General features: G+C 39.6%; 1 protein-coding gene across 1 annotated transcript in view; it reads left to right on the top strand.

Moving 5' to 3' along the window:
• LOC146813096 (putative DBH-like monooxygenase protein 2) overlaps nucleotides 1-22,187 on the top strand; it is a 334,342-nt gene that overhangs the window by 310,010 nt on the left and 2,145 nt on the right. The window lies entirely within an intron of this gene.

Genomic DNA, 22,187 nt, shown 5'->3' with positions numbered 1-22,187 from the left:
TTTTTTATTGGTATTTCAGCCACAGAGGGCGTGTGCTCAGTGCGATATTTGTTAAAATGCACGATTGGACATGAAGTCCTAGCGAGTATTGATACACCTTTAGGTAAGTTCAGATGTCCTTTTTACATTTAAAAGTCTCATTATTTCCTATAGTAGGTTACAAAGCAGTTCGGCATGCTTAATTAGCATATAGAACGCCGTGCTGAAAGTCCTGAGCAGTGCAGAACCAAAGCCTCACCAAGCTGGTTTCTCCTTCCTTTTCCAGCTGACGATGGTGCTCTATCCCCACGGCCAGGCTGCCGTGTCTCATATTTTCATTCAAAGTGCCCTGAAGCATTGGGATGGCACACGACGGCGCTCTGCCATGCGGCTATTCAATGCAGCTTGCCTTCTTGCTCTATTTTCAAATTAATGCTGCCAATGCGTTTCAGGGTATTCAAACCCCTTCTTCCTGGGCTTAAAAGGGACAGCTGAAGCTCGCAGTGCTCAATTTCCGGCTTTATTGGTATTTCAGCCACAGAGGGCGTGTGCTCAGTGCGATATTTGTTAAAATGCACGATGGGACATGAAATCCTAGCGAGTATTGATACACCTTTAGGTAAGTTCAGATGCTTGTAAGTTCATAGGCTTGTGAATGACAGGTTGCAGGAAGTGCTCTTTTTTATTTTGTTTTCATCATTAAATACACGCCCACAGTGGGCTTGGCAAAGTGCATTTCTCTGTTCAATGCATTATGGGATATATAGTCCTTTACGAGCATAAATTATTAGTAGGCTCCTGACACCTTCAATGCATTTGTACAATTAAATACCTTGGTAGGCTTGCCGTGTAGGATGGACCATTTCCGGAAATGGAGAGACTGCGCGGCAATTGAACTTTACGAAAGCCGCGACCAGTGCAGCGGTGATGGCAAACTAAAACGAGCAGGACTTTTGGAGTCCCACTGAGGGTGTAAAATTGCTTTTAAATACAAGGATCGCACAGAGCTCACTACGAGGAATGACTATCTCCAAGCAGGACTTGATGTCCCAACATGCAAGGTACTAGACTAACGCACTGCGCATGCCCTACGAGGGAATTTGCATGTAATTAACTATAAAGCATTGGAGGCATCTGTGTGTTTCTGAAGCTGCCCATGATGAAGAGGCTTTGACCTCGAAACGCGTCGGCGAAAATTCACTCTGAAAGAAGCTGCTGGTTTTGCTGCAATAATTAAAGCCCTTTGGTTTACACTGCTGGGAGTGCGTCCTTTAAGCTTTCGGACACTTGAATTATATAATATAGTATGTATATATATATATATATATATATATATATATATATATATATATATATATATATATATATATATATATATATATATATATATATATATATATATGTATATATAATTTGCTACGATGCGAGTAAAGCGATCACTCAGAGTTTTTGCTGACACCTGTGGTTGTTTATTCCAGGTTACGCGTTTTGCTTGACATGCAAGCTTGGTCACACAGTGAGTTACTTAGGAGAAGATGCATTACATAGTTATAATAGAAACTAAAGAGGGACCAATATGTGAATACATTTCGTAGTCCAAATGGCATCCATTTTGTAGTGTGCAAACATACTGGTGAAGGTCCACCAGTAATGAAAGAAACAATTTAAACTAAAGTATTTACATCATACTTTGTTATAAGTAACACAGATATAACAACATCTCCAATAGTTCTCAAGTGAAACAAGTGTATTCCGTCATACTCTGTTTACAGTTGTATTGCACAAAACGAAGTGTTATGACAGATCTAAGTTAGTATGAAGGTAAAACTGGACTTATTACAAAGTGCTCTGAGGAATCAATGATTCTATACTTGTGTTGGTTATTGACCTCTAATCCCAACATAAAGTATGCTGGTTGCATGATTGATCCAATTAGTGATCAATTGGATAGAACTAGTGTACCGGCCCTCCATTCTAAAATTAGTGCGAGGTGGTGACGTTCTGTCCTGTTCGGCACAGTGCCTAACTGTTCCTGTCCCGTCTGCAATCAGACTTACAGAAAGAGGGTCGAAAAGGGGGTGTATCTGTGTCAAGCCAGTGCTAACCCCCACCCCAACTAGTGAACTCCGATTTACCTGGTCCTAGTGCTAAGATCTCATTCGTCATGACGGTGCTCAGGCTGTAGGATTCGACTTGTGCTGCCTAGTGCTTCCGCACCTCAGTCACACTTGCAGGTTATGTTTCCTTAACGGTCCTATGTGCCTATCTTTCCCAGTATATCAACGTTCCCCCTGATTGTCCACCCTGAACAAGTGAGCAATGTGTGAGTGGAAGTAGTGAATTAAAAATTCTGGCCATAACGCTGAAGAGAAACCAAGTTCTGTAATAAAGAAAAAAGAGTCTCTTATCTGTCTGGTCGAGCCCTCCACCATTGTGATAGAAGAAAAGGGTAGGGGTGGTTGCACCAAAGAGATTTCTCTGATTCTGTCCCTTCCTTTCCTCCTGTGAAAACAAAAATAAAGAATTTTAAAATCCTTAAGCAATCTAGTACTGTGGATTAAGATCATTTCAAAACACTACAACAGAAATACACGACTGTACATCATTACGAAATATATAAACATTCAGGTTAACAGGCAGAAATTGACAGTTGAAAAACCATTGTCTTATTCATATAAATGAATACTTAATTCCTCATCCTGGTTAACACCTTCTGGGCTTTTAGTTTGGAGGTTGATGATGTGCCAGGATTATTATTATTATTTTATTTTTTTGCGTAAGTGAAGGACTCTGTTGCCTCCTCTCTGTGTGTACTCAATTTGTTCTATGGCAAAAAAGACAGAGGGGTACTGTTTGAAAGGTGGTATTCAGCGAAGTGTCTGGCCACAGGATAATGAGGGTCTCTGTTAGTGATGACCCTCATTGTCTCCAACACGTGGTTCTTGGTGGCTAGGGTGGTGCTGCCCACATATATTTTCTTACAAGGATATTCTAGAATGTAAATAGTAAATATTGTGCCACATGTGAGGAATTGTTTTATTGTTCTTTTCCCAGTTGGCGTCTGGTCAGGCTTCTTCGTGGAGCTATTTCTGCAGGCTTTACAATGGCCACAGTGAGAAAAAAAACCCTGAAGATTGATTTTGGTGTTTAGACTTTTGTTGGTAATGTCTCCTTTGACTAGGAAGTCTTTAAGGTTTTTCCCTTTCCTATATGTGATCTGTAAAGTTTGGCCTATGACAGGGTCACTTGTGAGAACATTCCAATTTTACTGGATACACAAATGTACTAAACTATACAGGTAATTTCTAATATGGAGGAAGAAACAGAGAGGAGGGCCTACAATGAAAAACTGAAAATGTGATTGTGGAGAAGTGGAAAAAAGGGACCATGAAATTTTTGACTTACCATACCCACTCAAAAAATTATTTATTAATTAAAATTTAATTTTAATTGCTTTAAAAATGGTTCAAGTTTTCGAAAATGTTCTATCTCAATCTGAAAAAAAAGAAAAAAGTATTAATATTTAATAAAACATTTTATAATACAGTACACATATTTACATCTTTTCCCAAAAAATGTTTTGCCTTTTTTTTGCTGTTTTCAGAATATATTGCATTTCACTATAAATTGTGAAAGCAATTGTATTCATCATTTAACAGCGGGCAAAAAAAAAATAACAATCTCAAAGATTGTTTTAAAAAAGCCCAGAATCTCTTTTTACTTAAACATAACATTATAGAAATGCATAATATTCTAAAAAAATATCATCTAATATCAATACTTATTTCTTTAAAATACCGTCTGACATTTTTGTTTCAGAAGTATAATCACAAAAATATATCTCAAATAACTCCACAATACATCTGGTTCCATTTCCTTTAGGCCAAATAGTAATTTTAAAATTCTTTTTTGATTAAATTTCCAATGTTAATCCAATAAAATTCTAAAGTTTAAATTGTACAGATCTCACCGATTCTCTGTAACATTTTGGTTTCCGAAAGATTAATTAATAATTAAATAAGTCCACAATACAATTGTTTACCTTTCCTCATGGCCAAATAGTAATTTTAAAAATCTTTTTTGAATAAATTTCCAATGGCAATCCAATAACATTCCAAAATTTAAATTGTGCAGATGTTACCGATTTTGTCTAAATTTTTGGTTTTCCAAAGTTTCATTAAAAATTTAAAAAGTCCACAATACAATTGGTTACCTTTCCTTTAGGCCAAATGATAATTTTAAAAATCTTTAAATTTGAAAATTCCAATGGTAATCCAATAAAATGGTAAAATTGTTTTGTACAGATCTTGCCAAGTCTCTCTAAAATTTAGTTTTCAGGAAGATTAGATAGGAATTTGCTAAATCAAAAGGCAAACGTTGCTTGAAAATCAATTGGGAATCATTACACAGTGTCCAGCCTTTTTCACATTTAAGATAAACTGTGTAATGTCCAGAAGTAACAGTAGGTCCTTCATGGAAAATTATTGCAACTGTTACAAAAGTTTTTCCTGAAATTGATAATTGCTGTCCTGTAAACTTCTTTATTAAAGTATCCAATTTTGAACCATCAGCTTTACATCGTTGCATCATTAAAATTACATATTGTCTGTATTCCTTTAAAATTAACGTTGAAAACATTTCAGATTGACACTCACCGCATTCCATGCTATGATTAGCATCTTTAACTAATTTAGCAAAAGTGACTGTTTTACTTTCTGGCAATGTTAAATAAATAAACCTTTCAGAATCAACATTAGAGCCACATGTATTGTAACAGTTTTCACAACTATGTTCCCATTTATAAGAGACACCAAACATATTTTCAATGGGAACCCCTTCTTCTTCCAGTACCTGAAGAAAAAACATCAAGAATTCCTGTGCGTCTTGCTGTACATTTTGAGAAAACTGTGTTCGTCCTGAACATACATCTAAAAGTTTTCTAATTTCAGTAGCACTTTCTATTTGAGTTTTATCATTACTCAGCTTTTGAAAAAGGAGACTCAACTCAGAACAGAATCTTTTTCTCTGATTTACTATTATCTGCTCTTGCACACTTTCCAGATAAAATGCAACATTCAGCACTACATTAGCGTAGCAGTTGACACCAGAGCTATTTTCAAAATGACATCCTACAACCTCTTCTTCATTTTCCTTTTTCTTTTTGCTTGCAATTACATCACTCCTTTTTTTTTTCCTCCTCTCTACATCTTCATTACAGATATTCTCATTTCTCCTTTTACGAGAAACTACACGTTTCTCCAACACAGGATACTGACCTAAATGAGGAGCATAGGTTCTTCTTAATCTATTATACTCCTTTACACAATTTGTATCAGCACTAACTTTTGAGTCATCAAAGTCTATCATGAATAAACCAGATAATGTTTTCACTCGTGACAAAGCTACATAAGCCATACCTTCTTTGAACACAGTTGAACCAATGTTCACAAAAGCACAATCTACAGTCAATCCTTGAGACTTGTGAATAGTTACAGCATATGCTAGAGAAAACGGAAACTGCTTCCTACGTACATATAAGTCTTTCACAAGCATGAAACGAACTGAACAACGACAAATGTCTTTAACTTCTTCTATCTGATCAAATTTTATTTTTAAACATTCAATTCCATCTTTTTTCTGATAATTAATAAAACCCACAACTCTTCCCATAGCTCCATTAACTAAACCTTTTTCAACATCCAAATTTCTCCTTAAAAATACTCTACAGTTCATGCAAACATATAGATTTTTTTCTAATCCAGCTGTTTTGGAAATGTTCTCCTCTAGTGAATCCAATTTATTTTTCAGTGTGCCTGTTAATGTGATTGTAATTCTTCCATCCTCAATTTTGTCCACTGCTTCCAATTTCCTGATATCTTCCTTTTCCAATTTTAAAAGCTCCTCATTGAATATTGAGCATTCACGTAGAGTTGGCATTAAGCAGATGACACTTTTCTTTTCTGCAATGTTCTTGTATATCTTCTCTGCAACTATTTCTTCCTTTGGAAATAAATTATGTAGCAGCCGACTCTGTAATGCTTTTTTGCCAACTTCTGTGAGTAGTCCAATTCTGATATCTTTCAGAATACTTCCATATTCTTCATCGTTTGCTTGCCTCATATTAGTAGTAAGTTCCTTGTACTCAAAGAAGGACCAAATATTTGCATTACCGATGCTTCCCAATGACTTCTTTGTGTCTTCATGTGTCACAGTATTAAACACTGGTTGTCCTTTAACTGGAGTAAGTTGTAGAAGATCCCCAAAAACTATGACATGTTTTCCACCAAATAACACGTCATAGTCTGTCCTTAGAATTTGCTGCATTCTTAAATGCACAAAGGCAAGCATTAAGTTTGATACCATGCTCACCTCATCAATAATGAGAACTTGCATCTTCTTCAATACTCTTGAAACTTCCAAGCATGCTTCTCCAGTTAGCTTGTTGTATTGTATTTTGTTCTCATGCTCCACTGGTAACATTAGCAAACAATGTAAGGTGATTCCTTTTATGTTATATGCTGCTAACCCAGTTGGAGCAGTAACCACACAAGACAAAGTAGAATCCGTTTTTTGCTGTAGGTAGCTTCTGATGACTTTTATTAAGAAACTTTTTCCAGTTCCAGCTTGTCCGCTTACATACATCCTGATTGGATGAAATGATGTGCATGAGCACTCTTTTTTTTCATGTAGAAACCCGTGATCAATTTTGCTTCTGATCTCTTCATAAATTTGTTGCTGCTCTTCATTCAGTTGTCTTTCCAAATTTTGTAAGTCTATAAATTCTTCTTGAGCTTGATTCATAGCCGTTTCCACTTCATTCATGGCTATTGATGCTTCATTTTCAACGATTGGTTGTCCTAGGGGATCTTGACTGAGTGTTCCTGAACTTTGGCTGTCTTGAGAACTGTCTCTAGCTACTTCAGCTGCAATTGTAGTTTCCTGTTCAATTTCTTCATTTAACATTTGCAGATAAGTTGAGAATGTACTGCATTGTATGCTGTCTTTGCAAGCATTAAAAGAATCTTCATAACTTTGAAATTCTCCCAGTAGTTCGTCCTCTGTACGCCATGGTTTAAACAGCTGTAAAAGAGCCAAGTAGTAAAATTCCTTTTTGTCAGTAGTGTCGCAACTCAGCTTCCTGTGATTTATCAAACTTCCTTTTGTTTGCTTCACCAAACATCCTTCCTCACCAATGACTTTATATTTTCCATTGTTGATGTCTTCTGCGGCTTTCCGTGAATAAATGTAGTTCTGCAGCACTTCATAGAGACACATGTTCTCCAGATGATGACTTCTTTTTGGATAATATGTGTCCAACATGTTTGATTTCAAAATATCTGTACTTTCTGGGTCATTCTCGGCCAAATATTCAATTTCTCCAACAGATTTCAGTACCCGATTTCTCATTGCTGCAAGGCCTAAACTTGCCCAAATTATTCTTCTTGATTTCGAGTAGAGACTTGCAGAAGATAACCTATCTGAACATTCGTAGGATCCAATTTCTCGATGCGATAACATCTTTAAACTGAAACTGTACAGCTTCTTACTGACAGTCTTCTCGTGAGAAATCTCTTCCCACATTTCTTTCAATTCAGTTTTTTCAGATTTAGTAATGTAAGACGTTACATATCGAGCAACAGCAATGGAATTGTCAGCTACATACTGTATATCCATGTTAGCATTCCACATGGATAAAATGACTGGGTTGTAGTCATTTATATTTTTTGATTCTTCTTTTCTTTTTAGGTTGTAGGTATTCTTAGGTGATTTTCTTGTGATAGTATGTCTCACAGATGACATAAAACTGTTTACTCTTCCATTTGAAAGAACAGGTCTAGGAAATCCAAATCGACATTTAGTGTAGTATTTATCTTTGCTCTTGTATTTCCGTCGACAGTATTTTCCACACCGATTACTTTGGAAACGTAAAACTTGCTCCTTTAACTTTTTCTCTTCTGTGCTTTTTGGTATAGCACATGTTGCATATTCTTCAATGTAAGATAACACTGCTTCATCAGTATCTGTTCCAAACTTTGGGGCATCCTTGATCCACAACAGCATATGAATATGAGGAGCACCTCTTGCTTGGTACTCTTTTCTCCAAAAGAAATCCACAACTTCTCCAAGAGGTGGATTTTTTTTATTGCAGATGAAGCACATCATGGCCTCAAATCTATGATTGAAATATCTGCAAACATTAACCGGATCCAATGAGCACAGTTCTCCTGCTGTCTTGTATTCAATGTTTTTAATGTTTGAATTTGCCTCTCGTAGAAAATCCAGTAAATCATCCCAAGCGTACTCGGCACAGCTTAGAGTAAGGAACCATGTTGGAGTTCCTAAATTCCGTAACATGCATTTTAATTCACCATGGCGTCGGTATCAATATTCATTTGTCCCACGCTGACAAGCCATCAGATTGATCAGTTGTGTTTCCAAATGATCATCTCGGTGCTGCACTTTCTCCATAAAATCCTTAGCAGACACATTTTGTAAATGTACTCCACTTTTTAAAATGTGATTTACTGCATAAGATAGTGCAGACAAGTCGCTTTCAAATAAAAGATGGAACAAATAAGGAATACTTTGTCGAAATCTGGGATCTTCTGCATATAGTCTTGTAGTCCGATACTCAGAAGCTGGAATCTGTTCTGGACGTTCATCGTATCGTCCTCCTTTTCCTTTAGGAAACAGCTGGGGAAAACATCGAGCTTCCAAGCTCTCCTCCCATACACTCACGGGAGTTCCTTTTGCTTTCTTCATCTGAAACAGATCAATATTGTCTCCCATAACTTCTTTTGAATGTAGAGGATGTATGCTAAAATGTTCATAAATTTCTTCTTCCTTTGACTTGTCCACTTTTTCAATTTGTCCAGTTGGTGTTTCTGTGTCTTCTTGTAAATCTTCTTCTTCTTCTTCTATATAAATTGATTCATACCATTTGTTATTCCTTTTCAAATACAAATTTGCTCTTTGTACTTTCCGTACATCTACCAGCTCCTGCCAAATCTTCTTATTCTTTGTAGGTACACCATTAACCAGAATAACTAATGGTTCAGTTTCCAAAGTATCTGCATCAATAGTTTCCATATTTTTTTTCAAATCCAAGGGCAAATACACCACTCTACCTTTTAAACCTCTCAGTAAATCTGAAGGAGGTAATTTACCAGTTTTGGGCTCCATACGTACTATGGTCTGGAACGGATGAACACATTGAATAAGTATAGACTCATATGTATTTAATTCAGAAAGTTCGGCAGGAATAACATCCAATTCTAAATTATTATGTACAGCTCTGGTTGGCATTCTATTTTCCTCTAACTTGTTGTAACAGTATTTACAAATACGCTGATCTTCACCCAATTCAAAACAATTTTCAAGAAATATATATGTGGCAAAATCCTTCCACTTATAATTATCTTCATTTTCACTCTTTCTGTAGAGATCAACATTCCTAGTTTGTTTTCTATAATGAGTTCTGCGGCAACAAATACAAGTTATATTTGGTCTTTCATTAGAGATTATTGCAAATTTTGTTATGTGATCATTAAGTGTTTTACTTACAGAGGGTTCTACATTCTCTTCCACTTCTTCCTCATTTACTGTGTCCTTTTCTGCACTGTCTTGTTCAGGACCAAAGTAACAAAACTGAATTTCATCAACAACCTTCTCTACATCTGATACCGATCCACGGAACAGAGCCCTATTCAATTCATCTAACTTTATTGCTGGACTTTTAGCAAAATACAACCGTCTCACAAACTTTCTCATTTCAGTATGATGAACAGCCAGCATCCTAAAATGATGAAAAACACTATTACACACTTTTCTAGATAGACAAGCCAGAGAATGACCCTGCAAACCAGTATTCTCTCTCACTCTGCATGGATCTAGACTTTGAAGCACCTTAATCTTCTGTTTTACACTTTTTTTACTATATTCTCTTAGAAACTCACGAAATTTATCAATAGATTCCTGACGCACAGTGCAAATACTACTACAATTCCAAGTGTACACTGAGGCTTTAGGACGTCTCCCCATAGCCTCATCCGCCATCACTTGTACCTCATCTCTTGGAACCATTATCTCCTTCTCCATTATGCAACCATTTTTCACTTCATAAGCACGACCTCTGGTGTCAACTGCATGCAGCAAACTATTACTTTGAAAATAACTCTCTTCATTAAAAAAAGGTTCACTACTTGAACTATGCATCCATTCTCCTAAAAACACTTTACAAAAGTTTGTTCTTTTCACTACTCTTTTCCTTTTGCTTTGTGATTTCAGTACATTAACCATTTTATCTAATGTACGCATCCTATTCAAAATTAAAATGAATAGTTTCCTTTTTAATTCTAATGCCTTTGCTGCAATAGCTTCAATTTCTTTTTTTCTCTTGTAATATTTTGCCTTTTTCTTATATTTCTTCACATCCTTTATCAAATTGGACATAACTCTTCTCTGAAACATTTTTCTACGTATCTCTTTAAACGCTGTTTTTCTGTTTAAGTTAATCTTTGTTATTGCAGAAGGTATATTTGCATTAACTAAATTCTCAATTTTTTCCTGTCCCTTTCTATTGAAAACATTCTTTCCAGTACAGACATTTTGTACATTTTTCCTTTTTTTGAAGATGTTCTTTAAAAAATCTTTTGTCTGCTTACCAGAAGACTTTCTCTTTTTCCCAACATGAGCATCTCCAACTAACTTAGGTCCTCCAGTTGTCTTCAAATATAGTTTTTTTTTTGTGGTTTTTCGTTACTCTGGATTTTGTAGGCATCTTAAATTTTGTTCACTGCTCTTCAGCAATACCTGAAAAAAACTAAAAAAAAATTCCTTTTTTATATTTAAATATATTACTACATTTTTTATGATCTTTTCAAATCTTAAAATACTAAGTACCCCTTTCCTAGAAGTGAAAATCATAATAACACATTCACAAATTAAATATCTAAAAACAATTCCTGTGTGCACAGAGTCATGCTTTGAAATTAGGCAGAAAACGAAATTTCTTTGCCAATTGGAAAGCACACATTCTACTACTTTTTTGGCAAGTAATAAGTACTTTTACAGTCTGACACATTTTGAATCCACTTTTCAGATTCTGATAAAAGCACATGTCCAAACTGCTTTTTGAGACCAGCACCATGTGTAACCTGGGTGACTGACTACACTCCAGCAAGGGCAACCAGCCTTAGTGATGCTGAATGTATTTGCATTACTGACTGCAACCTCAAACCCAACTCGGTTGTGAATACTGTGCATGATTCCACAGGATAAGCAGCTGGGTGTGTGCTAAGAGTCTGCTTCTGCATAAAAAAATAGCTCCCCCTTTCCATCTAATGCAAATGTAAAATCACCAGAGCAATACCAAACAGATTTCTGAGACCAGCAACATGTGTAACCTGGGTGACTGACTACACTCCAGCAAGGGCAACCAGCCTTACTGATGCTCAATGTATTTGCATTACTGACTGCAACCTCAAACCCTAAAAGTATTCCTCATTTATACCACTACACCTTAATTTATGGTGAAAACATAGTCCATATTATTTTACATGTTTTTATTTGCATTATTAAGTGCAACCTCAAACCCCACTCAGTTGTGAATACTGTGCATAATTCCACAGGATAAGCAGCTGGGTGTGTGCTAAAAGTCTGCTTCTGCATAAAAAAATAGCTCCCCCTTTCCTACTAATGCAACTGTAAAATCACCAGAGCATAACGCAATAAATCTCTGCCTGTAATTCCTCTTTGCACACGGAGTCATGTTTTCATATTAGTCTGAAAACGTAATTTCTTTGCCAATTTGAAACCACACTTACTACTCTTTTTTTTGGCAAGTGATAAATACTTTTACAGTCTGACACATTTTAAATCCACTTTTCAGATTCTTAAAAAAGCACATGTCCAAACAACATTTTCAGACCAGCAACATGTGTAACCTGGGTGACTGAGTACACTCCAGCAAGGGCAACCAGCCTTAGTGATGCTGAATGTATTTGCATTACTGACTGCAACCTCAAACCCCACTCGGTTGTGAATACTGTGCATGATTCCACAGGATAAGCAGCTGGCTGTGTGCTAAGAGTCTGCTTCTGCACAAAAAAATAGCTCCCCCTTTACATCTAATGCAAATGTAAAATCACCAGAGCAATACGCAATAAATCTCTGCCTGTAATTCCTCTTTGCACACAGAGTCATGTTTTCATATTAGTCAAAAAACAAAATTTCTTTGCCAATTTGAAAGCACACTTACTACTCTTTTTTTTGACAAATGATAAGTACTTTTACAGTCTGACACATTATGAATCCACTTTTTAGATTTTTAAAAAAGCACATGTCCAAACAACATTTTCAGACCAGCAACATGTGTAACCTGGGTGACTGAGTACACTCCAGCAAGGGCAACCAGCCTTAGTGAAGCTGAATGTATTTGCATTACTGACTGCAACCTCAAACCCCACTCGGTTGTGAATACTGTGCATGATTCCATAGGATAAGCAGCTGGTTGTGTGCTAAGAGTCTGCTTCTGCATAAAAAAATAACACCCCCTTTCCATCTAATGCAAATGTAAAATCACCAGAGCAATACCAAACAGCTTTCTGAGACCAGCAACATGTGTAACCTGGGTGACTGACTACACTCCAGCAAGGGCAACCAGCATTAGTGATGCTGAATGTATTTGCATTACTAAGTGCAACCTCAAACCCCACTCGGTTGTGAATACTGTGCATGATTCCACAGGATAAGCAGCTGGGTGTGTGCTAAAAGTCTGCTTCTGCATAAAAAAATAGCTCCCCCTTAACATCTAATGCAAATGTTAAATCACCAGAGCATAACGCAATAAATCTCTGCCTGTAATTCCTCTTTGCACACTGAGTCATGTTTTCATATTAGTCTGAAAACGTAATTTCTTTGCCAATTTGAAACCACACTTACTACTCTTTTTTTTGGCAAGTGATAAATACTTTTACAGTCTGACACATTTTAAATCCACTTTTCAGATTCTTAAAAAAGCACATGTCCAAACTGCTTTTGTCAGACCAGCAACATGTGTAACCTGGGTGACTGACTACACTCCAGCAAGGGCAACCAGCCTTAGTGATGCTGAATGTATTTGCATTACTAAGTGCAACCTCAAACACCACTCGGTTGTGAATACTGTGCATGATTCCACAGGATAAGCAGCTGGTGTGTGCTAAAAGTCTGCTTCTGCATAAAAAAATAGCTCCCCCTTAACATCTAATGCAAATGTTAAATCACCAGAGCATAACGCAATAAATCTCTGCCTGTAATTCCTCTTTGCACACAGAGTCATGTTTTCATATTAGTCTGAAAACGTAATTTCTTTGCCAATTTGAAACCACACTTACTACTCTTTTTTTTGGCAAGTGATAAATACTTTTACAGTCTGACACATTTTAAATCCACTTTTCAGATTCTTAAAAAAGCACATGTCCAAACAACATTTTCAGACCAGCAACATGTGTAACCTGGGTGACTGAGTACACTCCAGCAAGGGCAACCAGCCTTAGTGATGCTGAATGTATTTGCATTACTGACTGCAACCTCAAACCCCACTCGGTTGTGAATACTGTGCATGATTCCACAGGATAAGCAGCTGGCTGTGTGCTAAGAGTCTGCTTCTGCACAAAAAAATAGCTCCCCCTTTACATCTAATGCAAATGTAAAATCACCAGAGCAATACGCAATAAATCTCTGCCTGTAATTCCTATTTGCACACAGAATCATGTTTTCATATTAGTCACAAAACGAAATTTCTTTGCCAATTTGAAAGCACACTTACTACTCTTTTTTTTGGCAAGTGATAAGTACTTTTACAGCCTGACACATTATGAATCCACTTTTCAGATTCTTAAAAAAGCACATGTCCAAACAACATTTTCAGACCAGCAACATGTGTAACCTGGGTGACTGACTACACTCCAGCAAGGGCAACCAGCCTTAGTGATGCTGAATGTATTTGCATTACTGACTGAAACCTCAAACCCCACTCGGTTGTGAATACTATGCATGATTCCACAGGATATGCAGCTGGCTGTGTGCTAAGAGTCTGCTTCTGCAGAAAAAAATACCTCCCCCTTTCCATCTAATGCAAATGTAAAATCACCAGAGCAATACCAAACAGCTTTCTGAGACCAACAACATGTGTAGCCTGGGTGACTGACTACACTCCAGCAAGGGCAACCAGCCTTACTGATGCTGAATGTATTTGCATTACTGAGTGCAACCTCAAACCCTTAAAGTATTCCTTATTTATACCAGTACACCTTAATTTATCGTGAAAACATAGTCCATATTATTTTACATGTTCCTCACATTTAAATTTCTCCCAAAACAGAAAATGATAAACACAACTTCAACAAAAGGAATTCCAATTCTATTATTCATTTCTTAATTTACCATATACATCCCCTCTCAGACTCTAAACTCACCTTTAAAATTAGTTAGTTGTGAAAGAAATGTGGCACTCAAACAGCAGATTATCAGAGCCAGGATCTCTGTTCTGTACACCTCTCTCCTCTCAGCAGAACCAGATAATGGCAAAGTTTCCCTCTCTTTTTCCACACATATACATGTAAGTTTCAAATCTCAGTGCTTCCCCCTTTTTTTCAAATGTAATCACACATTTCTATTGGTTGAAAACCAACCCTTTTCCAAAAGTACCCTTCCCCCAACTTGACTTCTGCCTAGTATCCTTCCCCCAACTTGACTTCTGCCTGCTACCATAGCAACAGCTCATGAAACACTGCTGTGCAGAGTTAGGTCAGAAGTTCACCAAACAATGTTTCATTTCCAAAGAGCAGGAGTGCTTGACTTTTCAAACCTAACAGCAAATCCATAGTACTGTTCTTTGGTAACACATTTTTCTGTACCAATACAAAACATGCTTCTATAAATTTACACATACAGCCTAGTTTTTATTGTAGAATGGTATGAAACAGCCAATCAGTTTATTTAAAAAAAAAATATATATATGTATGCCTCCATTTCCAAACTGTCTTTCATTTCTTTTTACCATTCTACTGAATTACACCTCCTGAGTGCATCCAGTTCTCCTTTGAAGATGTTCACAGTGTGGATTGTAGGGCACAGCTATGTCTTCTGGAGTGAAAAGTATGCAGAGAAAACAGGTATGGTGAGAGACCTTGCTTTGCCAAATGTAGACATTAAATCGATTGGTCAGAGAGGGTTAAAGTGGCACCAATTGATGCCATTGGTGAAATCCTTCATGCAAATCCAACACCCTGACCTCATAATAGTGCACTGTGGTGGCAATGACCTAGGCACTTTGACTGGGGTAGGTCTGGAAATGCTTATGAAGGAGACCTTTGCACAACTGTTTTCACTTTTCCCTAAAACTGCCTTTGTGTTTTCTAACATATGCCAAAGGCAAAAATGGAACTGGTCCAATCATTTCTGTCCACAGATTGACAAAGCAAGAAAGCACGTCAACAAATCTGTTTCTGCTTTTCTCCGAGACTATGGTATGGGTTCCATTTACCACAACAAGGAGATGGTGTGCACTTCAATGATGAAGGGAACAGAGTCTTCCTCTTGAACCTTAGACTCTGCATCGGTACTTACTTGTAGGTACCACTAAAAAATCACTTCATAAACACAACGGCTCTTTTTAGAGCCCCCTAATATCTATACACTTAAATCTGCATTTCATTTCTTTTTTTATTTTTTTTTTCTACCGTACGCGTACGGTGAGCTTACCATACGCGTACCCGGCGATTTTTTTAAAAATTAATAAATGTTTTTTTTGTACTTTTCTGTCCTTCTTTGACCCCCTTTCAAATGTTAGGGGGTCTGTAACTCTCTTCCTTGCCCCCTTTTCAAGTTATCTCCCTTTTTTTTTCTGACTGAAACACACGAAATGGCGGCCGCCGCTTCCTGGTTTCGACCGATTCGAATGTTTACTAAGATCTATCAGCCAATCAGATTTGAGCACGCGCACGTCACCGTACGCGTACGGTAAGCGCACGGTAAGCGCACCGTAAGCTGGCTCAGATATATATATTGATTTAAAGGCTATTTTCTCAGAATCTACTGAACAGATTTACACCAAACCTACAAAAGGCACTTCCTTGACCTGAGGACTACCTCTCTGCCAAATTTCATTTAACTCTGTTCAGCCGTTCGGGCTGTAGCTGTGTCTAAAGGTCCTATGGAAAAATGCATGGGAAAAACGCGTTTTGGGACCCCCCTTTTATCTCAGCCCCCGCTTGACGAATCCCCCCGAGACTTTCAGGGTAGGAGCGGAGCGCAACGCCCCACCTATTTTGAAAATTTGGCTAGGATTCGTCGACCGGCGTCAAAGTTATTCAAAATAGAATGTTGCGGATTTCCTATGGTAAGAGGGTCCTAACTATAACTACCTACTGGCGACCGCCAGTAGGTAATATATATATATATATATATATATATATATATATATATATATATATATATATATATATATATATATATATATATATATATATATACATACCAAGGTGTATTGAAGAGTAAGTGGGTGTATAAGTGTTTGAATGGATAATTTAATAAGTGCCTGACTGTCTGTATAAGTGAGTGATTAAGCGTGCCTTACTGAATGCATGGGTTAGTGACTAAACTGTGTAAATGTCTGTATCAGTCTGTCAGTTCGTGTGTAAGCGGTTGCATGGGTTGGTGAGTGGGTGAGTCACTTGGTGTATGGGTTCAAGAGTGCATCTCTGAAAGGCTGTTTGGGTGGGTGAGTGTGTGTATGGGTGTGTTGGTGAGTGAATGGATGTCTCAGTGGTACATGTGTGAGTAACTAAATGTGTGAAAGGTAGTATATATGAGTTTTGGAGTATATACATGAACTATATGTGAGAGTGAGTGATTGTGAGAGGGCTGTATGGATGAGTGTGTGGTTGTATCAGTGATTGTATAAGAGAGTAGGTATGTGTTAGTATCTGTATGAATAAGTGAGGTGGTGTTTGTATAACTTTATAGGTGAGTAAATGGAAGTGTGATTGATTTTTTGCATGACTGACTAGGTGTATGAGTAATGCTATAGATGAGTGGTGGTGTGTGAGTGTTTATATAGGTGTATGAGTGCATATGATAGTGCTGTACTGATGAGTGACCGCATGTATGAGTGACTGTATGGGTGAATGAGTGGATGTGTGTGTAGACTTAGGAATCAGTGAGTGGGTATTGGTGTGTCTATAGTTTCGAAAATGGTAGTCTGTATGCTAGAGTAGGTGTATTAAAAGGTTATATTAGAGTATGAGGAGTAGCATCAGATTATCACGTGGATGATGCCATCAGTGATGTCATCAGTGATGTAATTTTAGATGTCATCAGTGATGTCATCAGTGATGTCACTGACCATGTCATGAATGATGTAATATGTGACATCATCAGCAGTGCATTGCGGGGCCGCGAGTTATAGTTAGCTGAACTAACTATAACAGCCGTATTTCTCTGGTTTTGTATGAGTGAAATGTCCAACTAACTATAACGTCCCTGAAACCTGTGTTTTTTGAAGTTTTTTAAAATGCTAATTTTTAAAAATAACATCCCTGAAACCTGTGTTTATTTCAGTGAATTTCAAAGGTTTTTTAAATGCTCATTTCCAAGTATGCCTACAGAGGTAGGACAAGTGCAGAAAGACAAAGAAAGGAGCAGAAAGAAGCAAGAGATGTCTACAAAGAACCAACAGCGGAGCAGAAAGAGGCCTTGTTGAAAGTAATCCTGTGCCCCCATCTTTTTGCTGACGGGTACCGGTGGTAACTGACTCTGACTAAGCGGGCCTAGAGCCAGTGGTATGCTAAAAGACACTTAGAATACAGTGAAAATGCCTACATACACTAGGGAACACTTTGTGTTGGGGTACCCCTGTGATTGGCAAGACCTCCTCTGTAAGGCCCGAGTACGTAGTAGGGCAGGGCGATTAAAACTACCTCTAAGCTAGAAGTGCAGAAAGATGCTTCTTTAAGTAGGAGTCAAGTTTGCAGAGTGGTGGAGAAAGGGTGCTGGGCCTCTGACCAGCGCTCAGGAATTCCGCTGCATAGGACTTAGAGAAAGTACCAGGAGGGCTTATTGGCCCCCAAAGTCCCTCAGGAGTAAATTGGACTTTATTCCCCCATCCCGTAGTCTGCCAGGAGGCACATTTGCAGAGTGGTGGAGAAAGGGGGGCATGCCCTCCAAAGATGTCTCAGCAATCCCACTGTGTGTGACTTACTGGAGGTAACAAGAGGGGTATTTGGCCCCAAGGACAACCTTGGGGGCCAACTACCCCTCCTATTACCACCAGTAAGTCCCACACAGCAGGATTGCTAAGTTCTCATAGCAGGCCATGCCCCTTTTGCCCACCACTATGCAAACACGCTCCCTGGCGTGCTCTTGGATGGGGATTGAAGTCCCCTTCACTGCTGGGGTTCATTTATTGGCCAACAAGCCTACCTCTTACCTCCAGTAAGCCCCACACACTGAGATTACTGAGAGGTGAACACAGGCCATGCCCCCTTTTCCCACCACTCTGCAAACACCCGTCCTGGCATATTCTAAGTTGGGGTATTAAGTTTCCTTCATTCCTGAGAGTCCCTGAGGGCCAACTAGCCCACCAGGTATCTCTAGTACGTGCCACACACTTGGATTGCTGAGAGTGGTCCGAGACCATGCCCCTTTTTACACCACTGTGAAATCAGGGCTCCCAGCACAATGCTGCTCAACGGATGAAGTCCACTTGTGTCCTGCGGTTCTCAGGACAAGAGTGGACCACATTGCCCCTCCAGCAGTTCACCAAGAGGAGTGTTTGCAGTGTGGTGTAAAAAGGGGCGTCGCCTCGGACCACCTCTCTGCAATCCAGCTGTGTAGTGCTTACTGAAGGTACCTGGTGGGCTAGTTGGGCCCCCAGGGACTCTCAGTATTCAAGGGAACTTAATTCGTCAACTTAGAATGCGCCAGAGGGGCGTGTTTGCCGAGTCATACAGTTAGGGGGTAGGGCCTCCGACGAGTTGGCAGTTTCTTTTTTTTATTTTATGGGAGGGGGGACACATGGTCGCCCCTTCTCTGGGCCTTTTATTTTGGGGAGGGGCTGCGTGGCCCCACACCAAAGGCCAATTATGGCCCCGGGGACCACATCCCCCGGGGCCTGGCCAGCCTTCTTTTTTATAAATTATTTTTGGAGGGGGGCCGTGTGGCCCCCCCTCCTTAGGCCAATTATGGCCAGGGGGACCCCATCCCTGGGGCCAGCCTTTCTGTTCCTTAATTTTTTTTAAATTATAATTAAAGGGGAGAGGGGCCGCATGGCCCCCATTCCGGGCCACTTCTGGCCCTGTAGACTCCATCCCCGTGGGCCTGGCCTCACCGTTGCGGACTGTGGGGGGAGCCCCAATGCCCCCACGGTCCCGCCGGCTTCCCATCTCCTGAGGGAGCCGGCATTGCTTTTGCACAAGGTGAGCTGCTGACATGCAGCTCCCCTTGTGCAAAAGCAATCCTGCTTTGGTTTTTGGAAGCGAGAGCAGGTTTCCTGCTCTCACTTCGAAAAACCAATGCAGTGTTTGCTATGACAGGGCGGGAGCATGGCTCCCGCCCTGCCATACCAAACGGCAATGTCCCAGGGGTGGGCACTCAGGAACATTGCAGAAGCTGGCCCTGGGAGGTGGCTGTCCCCAGGGCCATGAAGGTCTCCTGGAGGGGGACCGTGTGGCCCCCCTGCCAAGTGTTTAAAGCCCTGGGGAGGTGGTGCTCCCTGGCCCTGGAGGTCGGCAAGGGACCCCTGTATCTGAATATTTAGTACCCCAGGGAGGTGGTTGTCCCCAGGGCAGTGTGGGTGGGGACAGGAGCCCCCCCATGCTTTTTTTAAATTCAAGTTAAGCCCGAGAGAGGTGGCGGTCCCCAAGGCTTGGGGGGCCCGTGAGGCCCCCTCAATATTAATGAATGCCCCGGGGAGGTGGTAGTCCCTGGAGCAGCGTGGGGGTCACAGGAGCCCCCCCCCACATTTTATTAGAAGCCCCGGGGAGGTGGCGGTGCCAGGGGCTGCAGGGGGCTGTTTGCCCCCCGCACATATTGAATAAAGCCCGGGGAGGTGGCGGTCCCCAGGGCTGCCAGGGCCACCGTGGGCCCCTGCTAATTATTTGGACATAGCCCTCAGGACTTGGCCCACCCGGGTGCTTATTTTCTCGGCCGGATTTGCGGCCATTTAAAAAACAATGCTTCTTTTCTGCCTGGGGGGGTGGTCCTTGTGGGACCCCCTGTGCAGGCGTAGGGGGTCAGGGTGTTTCTACCTTGCACCCTTTTCTTGTTTTTTTACCTTTTTTCTTCTGTTTTCTTGTGACTTGGTTACCAAGTCACAAGATGGCTGCCCACCCTTCCTGGTTAGGAGTGTTGGCAGCCAATCAGAGGTAAGCTTGTGCTCGGGAGGAGCCGCTACTCCAACTCGGTGCTCAGATATTGATATTTTTCCTTTTTTAAAGTCTCAGGAACTACTGAACGGATTTAAACAATTTAAAAAAACGTCACTTTCTGGACCAAGACCTACATTTTTGCCAAATTTGGTGTAATTCCGTACAGCAGTTCGGGCTTTAGCTTTGTCTAAAGTTTCTAAATTAACATGGGGAAAAGGTGTTTTGCGACCCCTCTATTTTTCTTGGCTCCCGCATGACGAATCACCCCGAAACTTTCAAGACAGGAGCTGACCGGAGCACCCCATTAGTTGTGAGAATTTCACGAAGATTCATCAAACGACGCCAAAGTTATTGGCAAATCAAAAAACGCTTTTCCTATGGAAACTAGGTTCTAACTATAACTACTAGCGACCGCCAGTAGATAATATATACACTCACATATATACACACACACACACATACGCACACACACACACACACATATATATTTATTTATTTATATATGTATGTATATATGAAGGCATGGGTGGTAAAGGTGTGCATGGTAAAGGCATATGTAATATGCATGGTAAAGGTAAAGTATTCGTGGTACAGACAATGTTTGCATGGAAAAGGATTAGTTTTAAAGGCATTGTGTGGTAAATACAACGTTGTAGAGGACTGCTGGCTTTGTCACATTTTGCCATCAAAGATTCCACTGTAGTGTACAAACATTTCACTGGTAATCATTTCCAGATCCTCCCTCAATATTCATACATTTATAATTTGCAATAATAAGCAGTACAAAATGATGAGCATTGTAAAAAATACCTCTTATAAATGCTAATAAACCAGCTCATCTAGCATCCACAGAAGACCACACAAGCTCAATCGGTTCCATGCACACATTGAGCATACCACACAGTCAGCCCCAGGAAACTTTAAATACCATTCAACTTATCTTGGTATCAATAAGAGACTTGGGGTGCCATATATGGGGACTTTAAGGTGGGCGTGGGGACCCGCCACTGCTCCTGGGTTCCCTCTCAGCACTACAGAGGCACTACCTGTTGTGTCCAAACACAATATCGGTTATACTAGAAAATAGCCATCCATATAAATTTCTGTTAAGCAAGGACATTCTGGATGGGTTCCATAATAAACTTTGATAGTACACTATAAGGGGTATATTCAAGCATCCAGGCTGTGATTTTACATTAGTGTGATCACTAGGAGATTGACAAATAATATAATCCCAGGTTGTTGTTCCCATGTTCCATGATAGCTAAAATGTTTTTAGACCTATGACATGTTCACTATTAGAGATAATTTTTTGATTTGATTACCCTCTTCCGCAGACGTCCCTCTGTACCCAGAACTATAGTGCTTTGGGTGTGTGGAAGACTGGGTTAAGTAATATCCTTCACAATTTCACTTATTTAAGAAACCATGAAACTCAGAACCTCTGAATGTAACTCATAAAGGAACGTGACAAAGCCTCTGTATTTCCACAACTGTAGGAACCGTGATGAATTAAAGAACACAATCTATTTGGTGTAGAGCAAGATATTGTGCTTCTGCAATCCATGAAGAGGCCGGAAATAAAGAGGGGCTGAAAACAAAAGCACTCCACTAATAACATATCATGGCCTTTTTGGTTTCAGGATCCATGGCTTGATGATAATGCCTTGGGGCATTTAAAGGGGGCATCAAGTCTAGAGAAAAAAAACAGTTCTCCTTTCATGATCCTGCCTTACCAGTAGTAGGCATTCCAGAGTGTCCTTTTGTTTGAGGTTGTCTGCTTGGGTTTAATGACTT

Source organism: Triturus cristatus, chromosome 7 (assembly GCF_964204655.1).
Source record: "Triturus cristatus chromosome 7, aTriCri1.1, whole genome shotgun sequence".
NCBI classification, from domain to species: domain Eukaryota; kingdom Metazoa; phylum Chordata; class Amphibia; order Caudata; family Salamandridae; genus Triturus; species Triturus cristatus.
The sequence above is the reverse complement of the archived record's forward strand: the minus strand, read 5'-3'. Positions and strand labels throughout refer to the sequence as shown.